Source organism: Crocodylus siamensis, chromosome 3, assembly GCF_052110815.1.
Source record: "Crocodylus siamensis isolate JL-2025a chromosome 3, ASM5211081v1, whole genome shotgun sequence".
Classification (NCBI taxonomy): domain Eukaryota; kingdom Metazoa; phylum Chordata; order Crocodylia; family Crocodylidae; genus Crocodylus; species Crocodylus siamensis.
In genome coordinates, this window is record NC_143397.1 from 108,269,027 (window position 1) to 108,279,084 (window position 10,058).

The following is a 10,058-nucleotide window of genomic DNA, read 5'->3' on the forward strand; positions in this document are numbered from 1 at the left end:
TGGGTTGCCAACTGGCTGGAGGGCCACACCCAGAGAGTGGTGGTGGATGGGTCATTTTCAGCCTGGAGGGATGTGGGCAGTGGGGTCCCGCAGGACTCGGTCCTTGGGCCCACACTGTTCAACATCTTCATCAGTGACTTGGATGAGGGGGTAAAAAGCACCCTGTTCAAATTCACAGATGACACTAAGATGTGGGGAGAAGCGGGCATGCTGGAAGTGAGTAATTGGCTGCAATTGGACCTAGACAGGTTACAGGGGTGGGCGGATGAGAATAGGATGCAATTCAACACTGACAAGTGCAAGGTGATGCACCTGGGGAGAAGAAACCAGCAGCATACCTACAGGCTGGGGAACTCCCTTCTCGTCAGTGCAGAGGCGGAAAAGGATCTTGGAGTCATCATTGATGCCGAGATGAACATGGGCCGGCAGTGTGGGGAGGCAGTCAGGAAGGCCAACCACACCTTGTCACGCATCCACAGATGCATTTCAAGCAGATCCAAGGAGGTTATACTCCCCCTCTATACGGCACTGGTCAGGCCCCAGCTGGAGTACTGCGTCCAGTTCTGGGCACCACACTTCAAGAGGGATGTGGACATCATGGAGAGGGTCCGGAGGAGGGCCACTCGCATGATCGGGGGCAGCAGGGCAGGCCCTATGAGGAGAGGCTATGGGACCTGAACCTGTTCAGCCTCCAAAAGAGAAGGCTGAGGGGGGATCTTGTGGCCTGTTACAAAATAGTCAGAGGGGACCAGTCCCTGTTCCCCTGAGCACTGCCAGGAGTGACTAGAAATAATGGTCACAAGCTGGCAGAGGATAGATTCAGACTAGATATCAGGAGGCGCTACTTCACTGTCAGGAAGGCTAGGATCTGGAACCAACTTCCAAGAGAAGTGGTGCTGGCTCCTACCCTGGGGGTCTTTAAGACAAGGCTTGACAATCACCTTGCTGGGGTCATTTGACCCCACTACTCTTTCCTGCCATGGCAGGGGGTTGGACTTAATGATCTGCTCAGGTCCCTTCTGACCCTAGAAACTATGAAACTATGTCCTAAATCTGACGGGTGAGGTACTCTACTCCTAAATCTTGTCAAGTTTCAAAGTTTTTCATTCGTCCTGTACCTAGGCCATTTTTCTGTTCAGCACAGATTTACCTCTGTTTTAAATTTAATTCAGCATTCATTCATTAATGTTGTGTTGATGAATTAAGTCTTGGCAAAGAGAAGATGTTTTCAAGCTGCATTTACATTTTTCTTTTTAACAAAAGGCAATTGTTACCTTGACAACAAATGTAGCAATATAACACACTGCTCCACACATGTCCCTGGACAATGGTTTACAGTGCTCATTGGAATAAACAGTAAAAACCCTGGAAAGTGACTGACTGCATAGAATTTGATACTTTATGCCAGTGAGGAATAGCAACCAGGAAGAACTGTTAAACAATTACATAAGTCAGTGCTTCATATAATGAAATTCCTTCCTCAGAAAAAACATGAGGAAGAAAGAAAAGCACACCCCTCTAACTTCAACCCGTGTTTAGTCTTGTTATTTCTAGGTGGTACCTTAAGGCATTTTTACACATGCAAATGCCACAGGGCGCTTTGAAAAGCACCCAGTGCTGCAACGCTTACAGTTGTGTAAGTAGCAAAATGCACAACAAGCTGAGAAAATGGCAGTGGCATGCTTTTGAACTAAAATACATAGAAGGTGCTTTAGTTCAAATGTGCACTGCCACCATTTTCTGTGTACTGATGTGCATTGCACCACTTACACAACCACACGCAATGATTAATTGAGTCTACTCCAAAGCGTGGGTCTCCAGTGCATTGCAGGACCAAAAAGTACATGTATAAATACCCTTAAAGACTAACTAGTTCAGGGAGTCATGAGCTTTCATTTAAACCACCTCTTGGTTTAGAATAAATATCCTGATATTGGGAATGCTATTAGGACTGTCTACTAGTACATATATTTACTAGGGCAAAATGTTAAAGGGCTCCAGCTACAGAAAGAGAACACAGGCAGCCCTACTAGCATTCCCAATATCAGGATATTTATTCCTGAGGTGGTTAGCCATGAGGTGGTTAGTGCAAAGTCAGACAGAAAGGTGGGAAGGGTGGCACCTTAGAAACTAACTCGGGGTGGGCAAAATGCGGCCCGCAGGCTGGATGCAACCCACCAGGTCATTCTATCCAGCCCGTGGGGCCCCTAAAAAATTTAGAAAATGAATATTTATTTGCCCCGGGCTGCCTGTCATGCAGCCCTCAATGGCTTGTCAAAACTCAGTAAGTGGCCCTCCACCCAAAATAATTGCCCACCCCTACACTAACTGCTTCAAAAAGGCATAAGCTTTCAGAGGCAACAACTTACTTTGTCAGATGCTACAGACTGCCCTTGGTGGTAGTGAATTGCATAGCATCTGACAAAGTAGGCTATCGCCTACCAAAACTCATGATTCCCTGAACCACACATTAGTCTCTAAGGTGCCACCCTGCCTGACTTGCTATCCTAAACAGCAGTTGATACTTTGCATCAGGGGTGGCCAGCCTGTGACACATGTGCCACAAGTGGCACAGGCAGTCTGTATGTATGGCACATACAGGAACAGGAAGCACAATGGCAGATGGGGCAAGAACAGAAAGCAAAGCAGCAGATTGGGCAGGGAGCACAGGGCAGGGAGCAGAAAGCAGAGTAGCAGGTCAAGCAGGGCAAGGGAGAGTAGCCCTCAGGGAGGATGTGAGGCTAATTTGTGGCACCTGCCAAAATGGTCACACCTTAACAACTTCTCTATTTAAGCCTGCTTCCAAAATACCAATTATTTCACTAATGTGCTTTCTCACTTTAACCAAGCATCTCTAACTTAATACTAGAACCCCAGCAGAAGATAAGTGGAGTCAAATTGTTCTAATCACATCACTGAACACTGTCCATCTTGGATACTGGATGAGGGCAGGAACCAGTGGAAATAGGAGTACGTGACCATGTAACTTAAGATTGTATTGGAATGTTTACCTACAAGAAAATGGAAGTCAGGTTGTTTGAGGAAGTGATGTTGGCATTAACTTTTGAGTGTGTAATGCTGTTGCCTAGATTGTTTAAAAAGGAAATACAAATATTTTCACATGCCACAGTGTGGTTCATTATTCAGGTGTGAGTGCATAACCTTCAGTCCAAATTGCTATAACTTGAGTGAAAGTACCAAACCCTTTAGCTACCAAGTGTAGCAGACAATTATCCTCTAGTCTAGGGACTCACCTCTAGAAGGGGACAAGTCTCACTGAAGTAGTGGGTGACACATACAGGAGCTCCCTGTTTTAGACAACATACCCAGATGTATTGATTTAGGAAATTTGGTTGGATAAGTAGCATGATCACATAGAAGAAACATGAATCAGACATCACAGGACCTGACTGCCCACTGTAGGGGTGCCTCCTGGCAAAGAACGGGCTAAAAACTTTGTGCTAATGCCCTCCAGGCCTGATATTTGCCAGTGAGGCTGCTCTAGAGTTCGTCCCCAGCAGTTGTTCTCAGGCACACCAGTGACAAGCTGTTTCTCCTAGATTCCTCTAGACAAGGAAGCTAGCTGCTTCTCCTAGCTTCACAAAACTTGCAAAGTGAGACCTCCCCTGTCTCCCCTTCCCCCTACCGTGTGTATATAACCTATGGAGCTTTTAACCCTGCCAGTGCTACATTTCCCATGTGAAGCACAGGCCACAAGCATCTTCAGTCATTCTTTGCATCCTACGTATTTGAACCTCCCTCTCAACTCACCATGCATGAGGCAGACAACATGAGCATCCTATTCCTTAAAGGAACAGTGACCACATCAGAAGTCTCTGGGCCACTTGCCTTAATAACTTTCTTCACCTCTCATCCTAATAACGTCACCAAACCATTGTCACCACTTGTGTTGAGTTTTACACCATCTTATTATGCTCTCTGGGGCCTTAGATGTTATCTGATGTCTGTACAGTACTCAGCATAGCCAGCCACATCACTAAGCTGTGCTGTGGAGATTCTTAAGTGTCATAATGGCCCCTGGAGCTAATGGAAACCCAGGGTAACTTAGAACAGCCCTGAGCATGCCGAAACTTATGTTGAGAGCTGGGAAAACTCCCAAACAATTTAATAGAATCATAGACAAGTAGGGCTGGAAGGGACCTCCAGAGGTCATCTAGTCCAACCCCCTGCCTGAGGCAGGATCATCCCTATCCAAACCACCCTATACAATCTATAATCTAAACTCTACATAAGACTACCCTCAACCCTAACACAGCACAGCCCTAACACCCTAATCTGCCACGGGTAAAGCAGGGGAACCACGGCAGCCAACATCCTGCTTCTATGAAATGTTGTCAATATATGCTCAAGTAATCCCAGGTGGAGGGCCATGCCCCCTACTACAGAGGAAGGCAAAACCCCCACCATTCATACCAATCTGACCATGGAGTAAAATTCCCTCCCGACTCCAAATATGGTAGTCAGTCTGACCCTGGGCAAAGGAGGAAGAGCCTCTAGCCAAGAACCTCCAACTTTGGTACTTTCAGGAGCACTGTCACACCTCAAAGTCCCCAGCCTTGGATGTAGCCAATACCCAATGCCTCTGAGGACAGCTTAAAAACACCCTGACTCATATAGCAGAAAGAGTAAGTAGGACCACCAACAAGGCCAAGAAGCATGGGAAACACCCACAGTAAAACTTAGGCATAGCTAGGCCTAGATCATCCCCAGCCAATTGCTGTCCAAACTTTTCTTGAACACCTCCAGTGATGGAGAATCCACAGCTTTCCTAGGCAATCTATTCCACTGCCTCCCTATTCTAACAGTGAAGAAGTTTTTCCACATATACAATCTAAATTTACTTTGCTACAACTCCAAGCCATTGGTTTCATAGATTTCATAGACATTAGGGCTGGAAGGGACCTCGGGAGATCATTGAGTCCAGCCCCCTGCCCAAAGGGCAGGAAGTCACCTGGGGTCATAGGATCCCAGCAAGATAAGCATCCAGTTTACTCTTGAAGGTGTTCAGTGTAGGCGCTTGAACCACCTCCGCTGGCAGACTGTTCCAGACCCTGGGGGCTCGGACAGTAAAGAAATTCTTCCTTATGTCCAGCCTGAAACGGGCTTGCAGGAGTTTGTGACCGTTCGACCTCGTCATCTCTTGGGGCGCTCTGGTGAACAAACGTTCCCCCAGATCCTGGTGGTCACTCTTGATAAACTTATAGGTGGCCATCAGATCACCCCTGAGCCTGCACTTTTCCAGGCTAAAGAGTCCCATGGCTCTCAGCCTGTCATCGTAAGATCTGTTTTCCTGACCTCTGATCATGCGCGTGGCTCTCCTCTGGACTCTCTCAAGCTTCTCCACATCCTTTTTGAATTGTGGAGCCCAAAATTGGACGCGGTACTCCAGCTGCGGCCTCACCAAGGCCAAGTACAAGGGGAGAATGACGTCCCAGGATTTGCTCGAGAAGCATCTATGGATGCAAGCCAGCGTTTTGGTTGCTTTACTAGCCGCAGCATCTCATTGGAGGCTCATGTTCATCTTGTGGTCAATGATGACCCCCAAGTCTTTTTCTTCTGTAGTGCTATCCAACGTAGCACTCCCGAGCCTATAAGGTAGCTGCAGGTTTTTCCTCCCAAGGTGGAGAACCTTGCATTTTTCGGTGTTAAACACCATCAGGTTCTCGTCCACCCATTTCCTGAGCTTGTCCAGGTCAGCCTGGATCACCCGCCTATCTTCTGGCGTGGATGCTTTGCCCCAAAGTTTGGTGCCATTGGCGAACTTGGCCAGTCCACTCCTGACTCCAATGTCCACATCATTAATGAAGATGTTGAACAGGATGGGTCCCAGGACAGAGCCTTGAGGGACCCCACTGGTCACAGGGCAACACGATGAGTGACTGCATCCTCCTCTCTGCAGCAAGAGAAAAAAGGTGCTTTCGCACTTCTATATGGCAGCCCTTGAAGAATTTGGAGACTGCCATTATGTCCCCTTTTAAACACCTTTTCCACAAGCTGAACATGCCTAATGCCTTCAGCCTCTTCTTATATGACTTGCCTCCCAAGCACTTGATCATCATTGTTGCCTGCCTCTGGACACCCAACTTCTCCATGTCCTTCTTAAAATGTGGAGTCCAGAACTGCACACAGTACTCCTGATGATGCCTAACCATTGCCAAATAAAGAGGCACTGTCACCTCCTGTGTCTTGCACCTAATACTTCTATTGATGCATCCCAAAATCATATTTGCCTTTTACGCATCTGCATCACACTGCAGACTCATACTGAGTCTGTGATCTACCTAGACTCCAAAGTCCTTTTCCATAGTGTTGCCATTCATCTAGGTGTCACCCATTTTATATTTAAGTTTTTGAGTATTCTTCCTGACCTGTAGCACCTTGCATTTGTCTGCACTGAACTTCATGATGTTAGCTCTAGCCCAGCTTCCTAATCTGTCAAGATCCTTCTGAATTCTGTTCACATCCTCCACTGTGTTCACAATCCTTCCCAGTTTCATGTCATTTGCACACTTAAGGAGCTTTCTATGCCAGCCTCCAAACTGTTAATAAAGACATTTAACAACTGAGAACAGGCCCCTGTGGGACTCCACTCAAAACTTCCTGCCACTGCTCGCAGCTGTTGAGCTAGTTATCCATCCACTTATAGTAGTTTTATCTACCCCACCTTTTTCCATATTGTTTATGAAAAAGTCATGTGGAACCTTGTCAAAACCTTGCTGAAGTCCAGATACACTTTATCCACAGCATTCCCTTCATCCACCCAAGTAGTTACTTTGACAAGATCAGTTTGTTAGACAACTTATTTTTCATAAATCTGCATGGGCTACTTGTCATTCCTCCTACAGGTGCTTGCAAATGACCTTTGTTAGGATATGCTCCAGTAACTTCCCAGGTACCAAGGTGAGGCTAACCAGTCTGTAGATCCCTGGGTCCTCCTTGCCTTTTTTAAAGAGGGGCACTACATTGGCCCTTTTTCAGTCCTCTGGTACCTGGCCTTTCTCTCGTGACTTCATGAAAATCATTGCCAAGAGCTCCAAGTTCTCTTCCGCCCATTCCTTCAGTCCCCTGGCAGTTCATATGGCTCTGCTGGCTTGAATTCATTCAGACCCAACATAAGCTCTCTGACTGACTCTTTTGTAATCTCCTCCCTTAGCTTGCCCCCTTCCTTATCCAGATAATCCCTATTAGGTATCTGGCTGCAGCTTAATTTTTTCTGAAGACTGAGGCAAAATAGCTGTTGAGTAGATCCACCTTCTTTGCATCTTTGGTTAGAGTTTCCCCTGGCTTGTTAACAGAGGACCCACAGCTTGCTTGGTCCTTCTTTTCTGGCCAACACACTTCTAGAACCTCTTCTTCTTGTCCTTCATCTCCTTTCCTCGGTGCAGCTCATTCTTTATCTTTGCCTTCCTAATTTTGCTCCTGCAGGTTCTTGCTATTCCCTGGTATGCTTCCTTGGTCACCTGCCCATTGTTTCATTACCAATATGCTTTCCGTTTACATTTGAGGAATTTTAGAAGGTCCTTCTACAGCCACATTGGTCTCTTGTCACTGTTGTTCTTCCATCATGTCAGGACAGTTTCTTGTTGGGCTTCCAATGCTGGATCCTTTAGAAGCTCACAGGCTTCCTGGGTGCCTTTATCCCTTAATCTTTTCTCCCATGACACCATTCCTATTAACTCCTTGAGTTGGATGAAATCCGCCTTTTTGGAATCTAGCGTCCTAATTTTGCTGCCCTCATGCTTCCCCTGTCTCAAGATCCAGAATACTATTGTATCCTAGTCACTTTCTCTGACGTTACACATCACCTTCACATCCTCCACCAGTTCTTCTCTGTTGGTCAGGACAAGATCCAAGATAGATGATCGCCTAGTCTTACCCCCCACTTTCTAGAACACAGTTGTCCTCCACACAACTTAGGAACCAGATCGATATTATATGTTTGGCTACATTGTTCTTCCAGTGGATGTCTGCAAAACTAAAGCCTCCCATTAGTACCATCCCACAGACTTTGGATAGATTTGTCACTTGCTTGAAGAGTGCCTTATCCACCTCCTCTTCCTGATTAGGTAACCTATAATAAATCCCCACCATTATATCACCATTTATCTGCAAGACAGATAAACCAGATAGCAGTATTGAAATTTTGAACTTCAAAAATGCAAATGTCTATAAGCTCAGGTTACTAGTAGGGGACATGCTGTGGGACCAGGGACCGAAAGGCAAAAGGAGTACATGAAGAGTGCTTGTTCCTTAAGGACATGATCCCTGAAGCTCAAAGGAAGTCCATTCCCATATAGAGGAAAGTTAGCAAAAGGGCTGGGAAGCCCTCTTGGCTAAACAGGGAAATCATGGTCCTCTTAAGAAAGAAGAAAGAGGCATCCAAACAGTGGAAGCTTGGGGCATGCCCCAAGGAGGACTATAAAACAATGGCTGCACTTGTAGGGAACAGATTAGAAGAGCTAAGGCAGCAACTGAACTAAAATTAGCAATGGGGATCATGGACAACAAGAAATCCTTCTTTAGGTATGTAGGGAGCAGAAGGAAAACAAATGGGAGTGTGGGGGCCACTGCTCAACAACTCAGAACAGCTGGTTACCAACACTCAGGAGAAAACTGAACTCCTGAATGACTGCTTTGCTTCGGTCTTTCACAGGGCCAAGGGGAAAAACATGTCAGATAGGGTATGGAAGGAGCAGGGTAGGAATAACCGTCTTCCTACTATTGCTGTAGAAGTGGTGTGTGACCAAATAAAAAAATTAGACATATATAAATCAGCAGACCTGGATGAAGTTCAGCCAAGGGTGCTGAAGCAGCTGGCTGAAGTCATAGTGGAGCCCCTGGCGAAGCTCTTCCAAAATTCATGGAGCTCCAGAGAGGTCCCTGAGGACTGGAAGAGAGCCAATGTTGTGCCTGTCTTCAAGAAGGGGAGGAGGGAGGACCTGGGTAACTACAGGCCAATTAGCCTAACTTCTATCCCAGGGAAAATCCTGGAAAAATTCATCAAGGATATATGTGATAGCCTTGTAGAAGGTAGGATTCTGAACAACAGCCAGCATGGCTTCATCGCTGGCAGGTCTTGTCTTACCAACCTCATCTCCTTTTATGATCAGGAAACTCGCCACCTAGGTAAGAGAGAGGAGGTTGACATCATATACCTTGACTTCCAAAAAGCTTTTGAACTGTTATCCCATGTTGTTTTCATGAGAAAATTGGAAGATTATGGGCTTAACTGTGAGACAGTTAGGTGGGAAGGAAGCTGGCTGCAGGGTCAGACCCAGAGAGTTCTAATGAACGGATCTGTGTCATCTTGGCAAGAAGTGGCCAGCGGTGTCCCTCAGGGGTTGGTGCTTGGTCCAGTGCTTTTTTACATCTTCGTCAATGATTTGGATACGGGGGTGAAGAGCTTACTGGCCAAATTCGTGGACAACACCAAGTTATGGGGAAGCGTGATCACATTTGAAGATAGGCTGCAGATACAGGCAGACTTAGACAGGCTGGCAAGTTGGGCGGATCAGAACCAGATGAGATTTAACACTGAGAAATGTAAAGTGCTTCATCTGGGTTTGAATGATCCCTTTCATACCTACAGACTTGGCAATGCCAATCTGACCAGCACTATGAATGAAAGAGACCTGGGGGTAATAACTGACCACAGTATGAATGTGAGCCAGCAGTGAGATACTGTAGCCAGCAGGGCAAATAATACTCTGGCATGCATCAATTGATACATCTCCAGTAAAACCGAGGAAGTGATTCTTCCACTCTACTCAGCATTGGTGAGACCACAGCTGGAATACTGCATTCAGTTCTGGGTGCTGCACTTCAACAAGGATGTGGAAAAACTCGAGAGAGTCCAGAGAAGGGCCACCTGTATGATTAGAGGCTTGCAAGGCAAGCCATACGAGGTAAGCCTGAGGGACCTGCGACTCATCAGCCTGAAGAAGAGAAGGCTAAGAGGGGACTTGGTAGCAGCTTACCACTACATCAGGGGCATACATCAGTGAACAACTGTTCACCAGGGCACCCTTGGGGAAGAC